This window comes from Halichoerus grypus, chromosome 7 (genome assembly GCF_964656455.1).
Source record: "Halichoerus grypus chromosome 7, mHalGry1.hap1.1, whole genome shotgun sequence".
Classification (NCBI taxonomy): Eukaryota; Metazoa; Chordata; class Mammalia; order Carnivora; family Phocidae; genus Halichoerus; species Halichoerus grypus.
The window spans coordinates 128,102,127-128,118,046 of NC_135718.1; positions in this window are offsets into that span (position 1 = coordinate 128,102,127).

The following is a 15,920-nucleotide window of genomic DNA, read 5'->3' on the forward strand; positions in this document are numbered from 1 at the left end:
TCTTGGGGCTCCTTGAGCAGGTCATGCTGGGTCCCAGCAGGCTTTCGCATTGACGGTTTCCTCTGACTTCTGGTCTTTCTGCTCTCAGTTGAAATGTCACCTTCTCAGGGGGTCCCTGACCTCCTAATCTAAAACAGCCACCAGTCTCTTGGAGACAGCTCAGTCCCTGCAAAGCCCCAATTACCGTCTGATGTTTTTCTTGTTTAGTTGTTTTTCTGTGGTCAGTCTCCATCTGTGGGAATATAAATGCCATGAGAGTAGGGCCCTGTCTGTCTTGCGTGCTGCTTTAATCCCCAGAACCTAGAAAATTTGGCATATAAAAGGTACTCAATATTTGTTCGATGAGGGCAGGATCGGGGCACCTGGCTAGCTCAGTCGGTAGAGCATGTGACTCTTGATCTTGGGGTTGTAAGTTCAAGCCTCATGTTGGGTGTACAGATTACGTAAACATAAAATCTTTAAAAATAATAAATAAAGGCAGGGTCTTCAAAAGGTATTTCAGGTTCAAATATTCTGTTGTCAGATTCTGCAACTCTGGTTTGGTTAGCAAAATATGATGGCTAAATACCATTCATTTAGATTGATCAATCCCATCCCTATTATTTACTGCTCTGTATTATCAGTTATCTTGTGATGTTGCCCTAATCAGTGATTTTCAAACTATTCTTTCCAAAGTTCTAGTAGTTTCAGGAACTTTCATCATCAGGGGTAGGCTCTGGGGAAGACACCGGGCAGAGCCTTAGTTTCCGTCACTCTTCCACCAACCTTAACCCCCAGTTCTATGTCTTTGTGTATTAGAATTTCCTGTAAATTATCCTCTGAAAAAAGAATTCTAAGTCTCAAGCAAGTGTGAAAAACTCTAAAGGGGATCATTTTAATTCCAAGCTAAAAGTACTGAGGCTATCAATAAGCACATGACAAGATGCTAACATCATTAGGCACTAGGGAACTATAAATCAAAACCACAATGAGACACACCCTAGGGTGGCTATAATAAAAAAGATAGACAATAACATGTGTTGACAAGGATGGGGAGAAATTGGAACTCTCCTATACTGGTGGTGGGACTGTAAAATGGCACCGTCACTTTGGAAACGCAATGCAGTTCCTCAAAATATTAAACATAAAGTTATCTCATGACCCAGCAATTCAGTCCCAGGCAAGAGAACTGAAAACATATGTTCACAGAAAACTTACACGCAAATGTTCACAGCAGCATTATTGATAATAGGTGAACATTCTTCAGCTGATAAGTGAATACACAAAAGGTGGTGGACCCACAGAGTGGAATATTATTCAGCTGTGAAAATGAACGGAGGACTGATACATGCTACATGGAAGAACCTTGAAAACATGATGCTAAGGGGGGGCGCCTGGGTGGCTCAGTTGGTTGGGCGACTGCCTTCGGCTCAGGTCATGATCCTGGAGTCCCGGGATCGAGTCCCACGTCGGGCTCCCTGCTCAGCAGGGAGTCTGCTTCTCTCTCTGACCCTCCCCCCTCTCATGCTCTCTCTCTCAAATAAATAAATAAAATCTTTAAAAAAAAAAAAAAAGAAAACATGATGCTAAGGGAAAGAACCAGTCACAAGAGACCACATGTTGTATAATCCCATTTATATGAAATGCCCAGAAAAGGCAAAGCTGTAGAGACACAAGGTAGATTTGTGGTTGCTTAGGGCTGGGGAGTGGGGGGAAATGTGGAGTAACTGCTAATTTTGTTTTTTAAGATTTTATTTATTTATTTGAGAGACAGAATGAGAGAGAGAGAGAGAGCGCACAAGAGGGGGGAGCGGGAGAGGGAGAAGCAGACTCCCCGCTGAGCAAGGGGCCTGATGCGGGACTCGATCCTGGGACTCCAGGATCATGACCTGAGCCGAAGGCAGTCGCTTAACCAACTGAGCCACCCAGGCGCCAAAGCAACTGCTAATTTATGTGGGGTTTCTTTTGGGCGTCATGAAAATGTTCTAAAATTGATGTGGTGGTTTTATAGCAGCAATGTCTACGATAGCCAAACTATGGAAAGAGCCCAGATGTCCATCAACAGATGAATGGATAAAGAAGATGTGGTATGTATATACAACGGAATACTACTCAGTCATCAAAAAAAATGAAATCTTGCCATTTGTAATGATGCGGCTGGAACTAGAGGGTATTATGCTAAGCGAAATAAGTCAATCAGAGAAAGACAATTATCATACGATCTAACTGAGATGCGGAATTTAAGAAACAAAACAGGATCGTAGAAGAAGAGAGGAAAAAATAAAACAAGACGAAATCAGAGAGGGAGACAAACCATGAGAGAGTCTTGATCATAGGAAATAAACTGAGGGTTACTGGAGGGGAGGGAGGTGGGGGGATGGGGTAACTGGGTGATGGACATTAAGGAGGGCACATGACGTAATGAGCACTGGGTGTTATATAAAAACTGATGAATCACTGACCTCTAAGAAACAAATAATACATTATATGTTAATTAATTGAATTTAAATTAAAAAATAAAATTGATTGTGGTGATGGTTGCACAACTCTGTGAATATACTGCAAACCATTGAATTGTATACTCTAAATGGCTGAATTGTATAGTATGTGAATTATATCGCAGTAAAGCTGTTTAGAAATATAATGGTCAAGGCCGTGCTACGTGGAGTGTAACTTTGGGGCCTCGATTCCTCATTCTTCACACTTTAAAGCAGGCCTATAACAATCAGTAGAAGAATGTTGCCCCTAGTTGAACAGAATGTTAAGTCACAGGGCTCCATGAGAGAGAGAGAGAGAGAGAGGCTTTTTCCCCACCCTGCTGTATCTGGGGCATCAGAACAGTGCTTGGCAGAGAATGTTTGTTGAATGAGTGGATGCTGAATTGCTCCTTGGTAGATAGCAAACACAGATAATGCCTGCATCCCCTTTAGGGAAGAACTTGCTGTGTGGAGTAGGGAGTGAAGTCACCAGAAGCTCCCAGTTCCAGGACAGCCTGGATCCAGACCCAGTGAGCTGAGCAAGGGAACACCCACTATCTTGCCCCAGCACGGGCCAACCGTGACAGCCAGTACTCCTTCCAGAACTCCCCGCTGCTTGGCCCCGGCTTTCGCAGTAGTTCCACTCCTCTGTGCAGTCCTGCTTCTTCTCCGTGTCCTTCAGAAGTGTTGGTCCCTCATGCATTTCTTACACTCCAGCTCTGTCTCAACATCTGCTTCCAGAAAACCCGCTGGGAATAGTCCAAGAAAGCAGGTAGGAAGTTGGGTTTGGGGGCTGGATGCCTCCCAGCCTGGCTGGCAGTGGGGACCCCACGGCTTGTGGTCAGCAGATCATGCAGTTCTCCCCACCCCGCTATGGCACGAGGTGCATCGTTGAAACTTTTGCTGGTGGTAAATCGGGATGGGGTGTCCGTGGGAGAGAATGCACTAGAGGCCGTGACGAGCCTGGAGTCTGATAGACGTCAGGGAAATAGCATCTATAAGGAGAAGGATATGGAGAAGGCCACTGCTAAGTTACTGATGCTGTACAGAAAAATAAAGAACAGCTGAGGGGAATAACAGGCCACTGAAAGTCAGATGTCAAAATCCCGAGGGCCTCTTTGGTTGGACACAAAGAAGCACCGGAATGGGAAGGCCCAGAAAATTGAGGTTTTAAAAGTCAGAACATCTGGATTTCAAAGCTTAAATATTCAATTAAGACAGGTCTAGGTGTGCCTCAGTCGTTAAGCATCTGCCTTCGGCTCGGGTCATGATCCCGGGGTCCTGGGATCGAGCCCCGCATTGGGCTCCCTGCTCCGTGGGAGGCCTGCTTCTCCCTCTCCCACTCCCCCTGCTTGTGTTCCCTCTTTCACTATCTCTTTCTCTGTCAAATAAATAAAAATTAAAAAAAAAAAAGACAGGTCTATTAAGTCTATTATACCAAAGTCAGAGCCCTGGTTAGAAACTTCTGGGACCCTGACACATGGGATGCAGACATCTGTGGATGGAGACATCTGAGTGAAGCTTCCCAAAGATTTTGATGTCCCAGTTCCCCCCGAGTCTGCAGATGTGGTCCAGCCCTCCATATTAAGAGCTAGCATCGTCCTTCCCACCCCCACCCCCACCTGAAGTCAAGGAAGAGGCCTCTCCCCCGCCAGACAGCATGTACCCCATCAGGACCCACCCCTACCTCTTACTCTGGCTACTTGGCCTTTGAGTCTTAAAGTAACCCAGCTGGGGAGGGGCTGGGCTTAGTGCCAGAGCCAAGGGACCATATTCCAACTGAGTTGCAAGAACCAGTGAACAAGCCCAGCCGAGCCAGGGGAGTTTGCCCAGAACTGGATCCTGAGGATGCGGATTGAGGGGCTGGAACATAAAACGGAGTAAAAAGAATGTACTGACTTCTGGAGTCATCCTGAGACACAGGATTTAGTACCCCGGCAAGGACGCCAGGAGATAGTGTGAACTCGCTACAGTGATAAGTTCTGGAAGCATGGGGAAAGTGACCTTCCACACCTCATGAAGTTGCAGTAGCAGCATTATTGTGCCGACGGGGAGGGAAAGGATGAGGGGAGTGGGGAAGGGGGCGGACTGACGCGGATACAGTGGGTCCTATCAGAAGACCCACCCGGGGCCCCAAGGACACACCTTTGACCAAGACCACAGGAATGTGCTGTTCAGAGGGGCAAGGGTGACTGTAAATGGGTAAGTACAGCAACCCCACTCTGCGAAGGGTATGATGACCTGGGGCTCAGGGACCCCGGGGGTCGCTCTACCAGGTGAGCCAGTTCCCGAGGCCTCCAGCGGGCCGGAGGTGAGCGAATCTAGAATGGATGTTGGAAGGCAGAGAAGGTGAGTTTTTATGGCCAACCCGAGACCAGACGCAGCCACTGAAAGTGCCCTGTGACCCACTCCCTGCCCCCAGTCCTAAGTTCCCACCAGGAAGAAAGGTCTACCAGGATCCCAGAGTTGTGGCCCAGACAGACGTGGAGGAGCGAACCCGAGCTACAGGATGCCAAGGCACACCACTCCAGTCCCCTTCCAGGCGGGACTTGCCAGGGACGGGGGCGGGGGGGGCACGGCGGGGGTGGGTGCAGGTGCAGTCACCAGCCAGCCTCCAGCCCTCCAGCTGTGAGCTCCTTCAGGCTCTTCCTGGGCACCCACATCTGGTCAACGAGTACCGTGGGGGGTATAAAAGCCTGGCAATCTCAGGCGTGCGTGGGACGAGCCTGAGAGGCGACACTCCTGAGCTCCGTGCCAGGTTGACGGAGGCCTTACTGGACCCACACTGCCGTTCAGCCTCTCCCTCTGCCTGGTTCTGCTGTTCCACCCCTTCTGTTCATGGGAAGCATGTTGCACCCCAAATTGTGACTCAACGGCTGCTTCTTAAGAGCCTATCAATGACACGCTGACCCAGGGATCATCAGAAAACCGTCTCTGCATAGCTGTGCAGTGGCTATCAGGAACTCTGCTGAGAGAGCATCTTCAGGACAGATGGGTTCATCTATTCCTCTAGTCTAGGTAGTCTGCCCTGGAGTACCCTGGACCCTGCCAAAGGTTGTCTCAGCCCCTTCTAGGGTGCTATGGGTAAAGAGAGGGGACACTGGAAAGGCCCAGGCCCCTGAGTTTGCTGGGTTGGAGCTCTGCAGAGAAGCTGGGCCTCAGGAGACCTCACCCCGTAGCTGAGGGTGTGTGACCGTGCACCCAGGGAAGGGGCTCAGATGTGGAGGAGAGGGCTCACGGGGAGAAAAATTGCCATGCCTTCCGGAAGAAGGAAGAGATGCCAGCGAGGGGTACCTCAAGGAACAAGTGGGCTCCAGAGGGGACTAAGGCCCACTGATTCTTGGGGATCGGTGTGAGATGTCTTAACAGGAAGGGTAATAGGTTCGCCTGGGTGGCTCAGTCCGTTAAGCATCCACACTCTTGGTTTCGGCTCAGGTCATGCTCTCAGGGTCGTGGGATTGAGCCCCATGTTGAGCTCCGCACTGATGTAGAGTCTGCTTAAGATTCTCTCTCTCCCTCTTCTTCTGCCCCCCACCCCCGCCTATGCACGTACTCTCTCAAAAAAAAAAAAAAAAAAAAAAAGGAAGGGTAATAGCTTTCACCAAGGCTGAGATGGTTTAATACAGCACATGGACACTTTCTGCTTCCACCGTTACCATCTGGGTGGCTTAAGACACATTACCTAGCCGCTCCGTGCCTGGATTTATTCACCTGTAAAACGGTGGCCATCCACCTATAGAATAGATAAATCTATCTACTGTGAGGATCAAATGAGGTAAAGCATCTCGAACCTTACAGCTCACGTAGGAAGAGCCAATGAATGCCGGCTCTGACAGTTATTCCTGGTTCAAAGCGCTTGCATACAGAACCTAGGGTGACCTTACTTCCCCGTGTGCCCAGGACGGTCTGGGGCCATGCCTGTTGTTTCAGTGCAATTGCTAACAGCGGGCCCCTTTCACTCTCAGATGTATCCCAGCTTGGATAATAAATTATATAGTCACCTTAGCATTATCTAATTTAATCACTGACGTTCTATGAGATAGATGTTGCTATCCCAATTTGCAGATGAAGAATTACGAGGCCTGGGGAATGTGATAATCTGCTAGTGGGTCTGTCTGAATTCCTGGTGACAGTTCTGTCCTTTACCTCCAAGAGCTCCCATCCCTAATTGGAGAGCAATTCCAGAAAATTCACAGCAGGTTTGTTGGGGAGGTGGGAGGAGGCGGACCCTGGAGGGGTGGGGGCAGAGGTGCCCATCCAGCCTGGCCAGATGAGGCTCCCAGAACCTGGCTGCTGGGCGGGCTGGTGGCCGGCCCTTGACGGTTGGCCATGCCACACCAATGCATACGGGCACTCCCCAGCAGCCTCAAGGTCCCTCCCAATGCTGTCACCACCCTGACCTGCCTTCCTTTTTTTTTTTTTTTAAGATTTATTTATTTATTTGAGAGAGAGCAGAGGGAGGGGCAGAGGGAGAGAGAGAATCCCTAGCAGACTCCCTGCTGCGTGAGGAGCCTGATGTGGGGGCTCAACATAGGGCTCGGGTCAGGATCCCAGGGTCATGATCTTAGGGTCCTGAGATCAAGCCCTGAGCCTAAGCCAACTGCCCAACGCTTAACTGACTGAGCCACCCAGGTGCCCCACTGACCTTCCTTTTTGTTTTTGCTTTTCTCATCCCTTGGTTTTATGTTTATTTATTTATTTTTTTTTAAAGATTTTATTTATTTGACAAAGACACAGCGAGAGAGGGAACACAAGCAAGGGGAGTGGGAGAGGGAGAAGCAGGCTTCCCGCGAGCAGGGAGCCCGATGCGGGGCTCGATCCCAGGACCCTGGGATCATGACCTGAGCCGAAGGCAGACGCTTAACGGCTGAGCCACCCAGGCGCCCCCTTGGTTTTATGTTTAAAAAAATGTTATCCTCACTTAGAATCTTCGTGACACCTAGGGCATCTTATCTTCCTAATCGGTGCTAAATGGCTGGCTTTACGATTCTGGGAGCGAGAACATTCTGGGTGAGGCCAGAATAACAAAGTTACCATTGATTTGACGTTTGCCAAACCATGAATTGCCTGATTGTATTCATCCATTCCCCTAATGGAATATGTCCTATTCTTGCCCTCACTTTCCCAAGTGGAAACTGAAACCGAGGGGGTGTCCCAGGTCATCTTTAAATTCTGCAGCCAGGATTTGGACCCGGATTCGCCTGAGGTCCCTGGATGAGCTCTTGGCTGCAGCAAAGTGTGCTGGGGGACTCAGAAGAGAGTGTGCGTGTACTGTGGTTACTCAAGGGCTCAGACAGTGCTGATCCATTCACTCCACAAGCACCTACTGAGCACTTACTGTGTGCAGGGCAATGAGACACCAAAATGAAAAGGACCCAGTGCCAGCCCTCAGGGAGTGTGCAGCCTGGGTGGAAATGTGAAACACACAGGTTATGGCAGGATGACCTGCGAGCTCTGTTGGAGGTGCGCGCGCCACATCGTGGGAGGTAAAAGAGGGGGTGATTAACTCTGCTGTGCATCAAACAAACACACTGACGGAGGGGTTGCCATGTGCCCGGCACTGTGCTGGGGGTCGAACAAGACCCAAGAGGGACAGGGGCGCCCTAGACAGAGGGGACAGCAACCGCACCATGGTGGGGAGCCATGGGGTACTGTGGTCCCCCGGGGGGAAGGGGAGGGGTGAAGAGAAGGAGACAGGCTTGCAGCCACATCACAGAAGACTGCGGGTCCATGTAAGGGGTTTGCCTTTTACCCCATAGCCGCAGGCTTGCCCAGCCTTTTGGCATATGAAGACCTTTTTGAAAAAAACAGTTTAAAAATTTCTAAGGGCCTTCTTCATCCTAGGAGTTTGGCTTCCAGTACCTTTAGATGGAGAAAGACACATGCACTTGTGCCCTTTCTCAAGGTGTGCTGGCTCCAGAGATGTCTTTCCTGCAAGCCTGAGGCCCTCCCCTCGGCGTGCCCTCCCCCACTCTCTGTAGCCAGAGGATCTTTCAAAGCTGCAGATCTGGTGCTGTCTAGCCCCTACGGAAAGCCTGTGACAGCTTTCCTTTGTCCCTAGGGTCCAGTCTACGCTCCTCACCCCAGCTTAACAGGCCACTGGAGACCTGAGATGTGCCCATCCCCCCAGCCTCATCTTGAGCCTTGTGCCCTTCCCTCTCTCTGTTCCAATCACACTGGCCTTTATTTGCTGATAAGCTGCTCTGTGTAGGTGCTGACGAGGTGTTCTTAATTCTACTTCTGTACGTTCTCCTTTTCTCTGTTGGCATCCCCCCTGCTTCACGGTGGAATGGTGCAAGGGGATGAGGGGTCTGGCCGACGTTTGCAGATGTCCCCCGAGGTTACAGCTAATGGAAGGAGGGCAGCGGTGGAAGGCAGTCGCACAAGTCCTTCAGGGCATGCAATGCTGTGTCCTCTCCCCTGTCACCTCTCCTGCCCCTGCTCCAAGCTGTAGGGAGAGTCAGGGCCTTGGCTCTCCTATCTCAATGGGGCCTGGGCCAAGGCACCACCTGGTGTGAAATAAGGTGAGGCAGCTGTCAGCCTTGGCCTTCTGGACTTTGTTTGAGCTTCGTGGGGAGTCAGTGTTCTGTTGGGGATGGTGAGGAGGCAGAATCCCAAGGGCCTGGTCTCTGCAGCAGCGTGGCCCAGTCTCCCCCTTGCTCATTGGGCATCAAAGTCCTGAAGGTGACTTGGGCAGGTGGGAGGTGATTTCTCAGGGCAGAGTAGACCAGGACACCCTGGCCTACTTCTCTGGCAAACTTTTCTTCCTTCCAAAGGATGTTTCAGACTGGGGTATTCTTAGAGGAAGCCTAACATCCAGGGCATGTTTTGAGGTCCCATGGCCCAGGTTGTAAGAGGAGGCCTAGTACCTGTCCCTGAACAGGTTAGTGAGGACCAACTGGACCCCTGGCTAGAGTTTTTAGCTCTGATCCCACCTGAGGGGAATTCCTGGAGATGAGCCTGTCCCCTGTCTCTCCCTAGACGGTGACGAGGACCAGGGGGCTGGGAGTATGGTGCCCTGATGAGTGAAGAGATGGCAGGCACACAGCAGCCTTCCCCATGCCAAGCTAGAGACCTGGCACTGGGCTCCTAGCAGCCTGGAAAGCTGTTATTCTAGAACCTGATAACTGCCTGGGCTGGGCTGAAGATAAGGGGCAGCTGTTTGAAGTCCAGAGAGATAAGAACTTCAGAGAAAGTTGATAAGAGGAGTGAGATGCACAGGGTTAGGCCCCCCTGTCTAGCCTGCTTGCCTTTTGCCAGTCTCAGTGCCAATATTCTACCCCCAAGTCAGCTCCCCCGGCACGGCCAGGAGCCTCCATGGCCCCGACCTCCTGTGTGTCTCTCCTGGTGTCCGTGTCTGGGCCTGCAGGCCTCTGCTCTCATCCTACAGATGCCTGTTGGCAGCGAGCCCTGCCTTCCTGACCTCATTTCTTTGCTGCCCATTGGGCCTTCTTCCCAAATGCATTTATTCATACATTCACTCATTCATTTAACAAATATTTTATGAGTGCCAACTTCGTGCCGGGCACTCTTCTGGGCACCAGAGGTACAACAGTGAGTCCACCAGGCACAGTCTCTCATGGGGTTGATGCTCTGGGGTGCTGGGGACAGACCATGAGCCGGTGATGACAGCAAGTGGTGGGTGCCATGGAGGAAATGGGGAGTAGGATGTGGAGGGCAACTGGGGGACGGCAGCTGGGTGCCTTGAGATAGAGTGGTCCAGATGGCCTTTCTAAAGAGACCGGGAGGATGCAAAGGGGCCAAGGGAAAACCTTTCTGGAGAGAGCAAGTGCAAAGGCCCTGGGGTCAGAGGGAGTGTGATCTGTCTGGGGGAGAAGCAGAAGCAGGACGGGCGACAAGAGCGGCAGCAATGGGTAGACACCAGTGAAGGCAGCCAGATAGGCCCATGTAAGAAGTTTGGAGATGGTTTCATGCACAATGGGAAGCCATGGGAAGCTGAATCAGAGGGAAGCTGATATACATTTTGAAAATTTCATTTTCGTGGCTGCATGGAGACAGGATGGAAGGGACAGGCTTGGTAACAGGAAGCACAGCCTGGCAGGATGAATCCTGGCTCTGCCACTTGTCTGTTGGACGCTGGGCCAGGCACTTAACTTCTCTGTGCCTCTGTTTTCACAGGCCGAAAATGGGGCTTCGTTCAGCCTGTGTTCATGGAGCGCTCCTTGTGCCCGGTGCTGCCCCCGGGGCGCATGCCGTGGTGAACAGGGCAGGGAGCCGGCTGACGTGGGGCTTGCTTCCTAATGAGGAAGTCAGACGTGGAAGCAGAAAGCCATCGGGGAGGGCCCAGTGCTTTGTGGGGAATTAAAACAGGACACCTGTTAGAAGGTGACTGGGTGTGGCCAGAAAGACCGCTGGAGGAGGTGACATTCAGCCCGAGACCCAACTTCAAGCAGTGGAGGGCCTGAGGAGGGAAGGGGCTTGAGGGAAGGTGACAACAGCCGCCTGGCCGGCCGGCAGGATGAAACAGGGGCTGGGAGCAGACCCCGGCCTGTAGTAAGTGCCCAGCAAGCTGGCGTTTATAAAGATTGCTTTCTGGCAGGAGGACTGGGAAGACTTGGGGGTTTGAGAGCTGATGTGGGGACTGAGGGAAAAGAAAGGATCCGGAAGAACCCCTAGGGTTTTGGCTTTATGGTAAATAGGGGTGTTGTTCTTTACTGAAGGGCTGCTTTCTCCTTGAAGGGTCCCTTGCCCTAACCATAGGCTGCCCTCCCCGAGGCCCTGTCTCATTTCTGGGAAGTCTGAACCGTCCTGGATAGATCTTTACCAAGGTCCACCTCCTGCCCCTCCCTGCACACCCTGCCTCGCCCTGCGGCCCACGGCCTGGTTGTCCTCAGGACCTGGGAGCAAGCTGGCCCCCACAGCCCCACCGAGGCCATCCCGCACAGCCTGTCTGACCCCCACAGACCCCACGGAATCTTAGGGATCCAGTTTCATCCCCTCCCGTTTTCCATGTGGGGAGACCAGGGCTGCGTGATTTATCTAGCACCCCTCTCCCTGTATTCTTTCAGCAATTGTCGTTCCAATATTTATTGAGTTCCCACTGTGTGCTGTATTAGCTACGGAGATACAGCACTGAACTGAACCAAACTGACAAAAATCCCGTCCTCCTGGGGCCGGCATTCTACCTGGGGCGGCTGACAATAAAAATATAATGACCAATCAATAAGCAAATAATTATGTCATGTGTTGGTGTGTTCCTTGAAGAAGAGTACAGCAGGGCAAAGGGACTGAGATGAAGCCGGGTAAGGGTGTGGGCTCACTGCAGAAAGTCTCAGGGCTAAGGGAGGGTTTGGCCAGAGACCTGGGTCGTCAGCCGTGGGACCACCCTGGGGAAGGGAATCCGGGCAGGGAGCAATGATGCGGTACCAGAGGCCGCAGGGCGAGGCTGCCGCGAGGAGACCCGTGCAGCTGGAACAAAGCAAAGGATGGGGGGAGATGGGGTCTAGAGTGGACGCAGATCGTGTAGGATCTTCGGAGGGCTTTGGCTTTCACTTCAAGTAAGATGAGGAGCCACTGGAGTGTTTGGACGATCTGGCTGCTGTGTGGGGACTAGCGTGTGGGGACCTCTCTTGAAGAGGATACTCCATGTCTTTGGAGCGGGATCCCTGCCTCCTTCCTGTCTCTACAGAGTCCAGGCCACACACCCGGACCCGCTCAGGCGCTCAGGTCTGCTGGCCGACTGGCTGGCTGGTCTGCTGTCCGTGACCCTCCCAGGGGTCCCTCAGGTACCTCAGCTGGGAATCACCCAGAATGCCTGACCAGTGCCCCCGTCAGGCAGTGGAGGGGTGGATTTGCAGCCCCCAGCCGGCCTGGCCGGGCACCAAAGCCGTGCAGGCCGGCCTCCCTCCGGGTACAAGATTTCGTGTGCACCCTGGTAGGCATGGCTTTGATGTAATCTCGTGCATTACAATGAGCCGTGTGTTTACTCCTATCCCCATCTGTCAGCTTCTATCTGTGCCATCTCTGCTTGACTGTAAGCTTCCTCAGGGGAGGGACTGGGTCTCCCTGACATTTGAATTAACCTTGACTTGGCAAAAGGTCACACGCCCCTAGTGGCCGGGAGAGAGTCATACAGAAGAAAGAGCTGGGATTCACATCCATGGCCTGGGAGTTAGGGCACCTTTGCCACTAACCTTGCTGAGTGACTTCCCCACTCTGACCCTCAGTTTCCCCATGTGTAAAGTGATGTGGGCCAGGTGAGGTCAGTGAGTCTTACATTATTTTGAAATATCAACAAAATCTGTGGTTCTCCCTAGAATAACGAATAGATACATCAAACGGTGTGATGGGGAAGGGTGGGCTAATTAGTCCCTAAGGCTTCATCCAATTCTGAGAATGTGATTTTTTTTGTGCTCTCACTGTAACACTGGCTCAGGGGGGCTCCATTCTTGAGGGAGGGACTGGTTTTAATCTCCATGTGATAGAGGACTTGCTTTTGTTGGTTTCTTTAAAAAGGTACACGGGATCCATTTGTGGAGGCAGAGAAGGAGTTTGTGGTCCGGAAGCTGTGTGTCCTCGGTCTCCTCCCCTGGACACCTGGGGTGGTGGAGAAGGGAGGCCCCCCCCCCCGGATGCTGGCTCCGAGTTGTTCCCATGTGGGAGATGCAGGGAAGCTAGGAAGGGCCACAAAGTGAGGTGGAACCGAGTTAGGAACTGGGAGGAGACAGGGGTTGGAGGTGGTGACAAGCAGAGGGCTGCAGAGCTGGGGCAGGACAGGGAACCTGGGCCCATGTGTCTCTGGATAGAGATTGACCCTGAGCCAGAGCAAATGGGAGAAGAGGCCCCTGTGAGTCCGAGGCATTGCCCAGCCCCTTTGACTGAAGATCTGGGAGATGGGGGTGGCGTGGGGCCAAACCAGGCACCACCCTTTCTCACCAAGTAGTGCCTCTCCGCACGTTCACACCCAACGCTGCGCGGGCAAGGGCTGTAAATTGAGCCCTGGGTGCTGGGGTAGGCGGGGGGAGGGCGGGGGGCGGGGGGGCGGAGACCCACTGTGGGGACCCACCCTATCCTCCCTGATCTCCCCCAACTCCCTTCCACTCCAAGGTTCACACAGGCCCAGCCCAGGGAAGAAAGTGCGTTCTCAGTGGGCTCAAGACAGGTATGGATTAGGGGCTCCCGACAGGTTGTCAACCGCTCTGAGGACAACTCCATAATCCCCAGCACCCCACACTACAGTGCCCTTTGATCCGGCCTCTGAAAGCTTGATTATGAGACACAGCCCATGTTTCCATAAAGGGGAGAACAATTGTTTCTAACCCAGACAAAGGACTCTTTGTATGGCCCTGGGACCCGAGCCCCGGGAGCTGCTGGGGGAGAGGAAGGACAACCCCGCCCTGAGGTGGCAGTGTGTGTGTGGGGGGGCAGGGCTGGGTGAGGCAGCTGCATGCTCCCACTGAGCCTGCCCCTGATGGGCAAAGGGCATTAGTGACGTCTCGCTGCCTGCCTGAGGGGCACGCCCAGACCCAGATGGGGTGGCTGGGGGCTCCTATCTGAATTGCTCCAGCCTTGGACTCAAAACGCATGTAGTCTTTATCCTTGAGAGGGCTAGCATTGGGGTATTCAGCTGCTCCCCTCTGTTTGAGGGAAGACCTGGCCCCCCCTTGCTGCCAGCTTCCCACACCTGAGCACATAGATATCAGGGTAGGGAGTGAGGGATGTGGAGCACAGAGTATTTGGGGGTCAGGAGAATTTGGAGAATGTTTGGAAATAGAAGGGAAGAAGGGGGCATTTGGGCGGAGGTGGTAATTCTTAATGCAGTAGCATGGGTGCACTCTGGAGCTCCCTCCTGCCCTTCCCCACCTGTTCTTGTGGCTTCCCTGGGGCCTAGGTATAGAATATCCTCAGATTTTGCAAAACAAATCAGGCTGTTGGAGAGGGTGAGAGTTTTGCTCTCCTTCCAGCACAAGTGAGAGAAGTCTGGATTGGTGGGGATTCTGTCCAACCCCAGTTGTACCCCTCACCCATTTGTTAGTTAAATCCAACCCCTTTCTTCCTTTCCATTCTTCTGTCTGCATGTGACGAGACCTGGGGGTCGGGGGTCGGGTGGCTGGTTCTAGCCTGGCCTCCTGGTCAGGGGCAGCTGTAGGGCAGGGAGCTGGGTTTGGCCTCAAGGAACTCAGGACACATACTGTTCAGGGGGAATGCAGACCAGGTTTGGGGTCTTATTAAGGACTATACCTGCAGAGGCCAGAATGGCTCATCTCAGGGAGAAGATGACAGAGAGTGTTGAATGTCTACTCCCCAAATATTACCAGCACAGCCTACTGATGACACAAAGCCGAGTTTACCCTTCACCTTGGTGAGGGACAGGGCCACCCCAACAGAGGTTTGGCAGCCTCTTGAGCAGGGACAGCAAGGTCCAGATGTATTGAGAATTGGGAGTTCGTCCCCGTACAGCAGTCAGGGATTGGTGGAAACAGCAAAGCGAGCATTTTTGAAGCAAAGGATTTAAAGAATTTAAGGGAGGGGCGCCTGGGTGGCTCAGTTGGTTAAGCGACTGCCTTCGGCTCAGGTCATGATTCTGGGGTCCCGGGATCGAGTCCCACATCGGGCTCCCGGCTCGGCAGGAAGCCTGCTTCTCCCTTTCCCACTCCCCCTGCTTGTGTTCCCTCTCTCGCTGTCTCTCTCTCTGTCAAATAAATAAATAAAATCTTTAAAAAAAAAAAAAAAAAAAGAATTTAAGGGAGCAGACTGTTGAAGTCTTTCCCAGCAGGTCCTGTCGTAAATGACCAGGCTTTTTACATGGGATTAGTAACGTTATGCTACCAGAGACAATAGGATAGTGAAGTCATATTAATGTGACCATCAATTGTGTAGGTAGGTAGTCTCTGTCTTAGGTGTAAGTGGAGAGGGTGAATTCTTGAGGGGCTGGTCAGGGGTTTGGGGTGGCTGGCGGTGCTAGGGTCCTAAAGAGCAGAGACCAGACTGCATGATGGAGACAGAGAAGCTTTATACTTGGAGAACTGCGGGGGAGAGGAACTCCAGCTGACCCCAGAAAAGGCCAGGACCCAAGTATGTGGGCTGCAGGTGCCAAACCAGGCCCTGCCCATTGGGGCGGGCTGTGTTGACTTTGGCAGCCCCGCCCCGAGCCTCCTTCTACCTCAGAAGGGCCTGAAACTGACACTGGGCCCTGCTGGAGCTGGAGATGTTTCCAACCCAGTCCTGCTCGGGCCAGCTGTGGCAGGCTGCAGCCCTGGCAGGGGAAGCCGGCGGGCGTGGGGGGTGGAAGGGAGGCTGCCCCCGGAGGGGGTGGTACCCGGGCCCTGCTGACTGAGACCAGGGCTGACATCAGAACAGAAGGAGTAGCCTCTTCTTGGTCTCAGACTGAAGACCCGGACAGACAAGGCAGGCGGAGTAAAGAGAAGAGCTGTGGGGACATCGGCTGGTGTCCCATGAGCTTCTCTTAAACGGCACACTGACAATGAGCTGAAATCTAGAGAT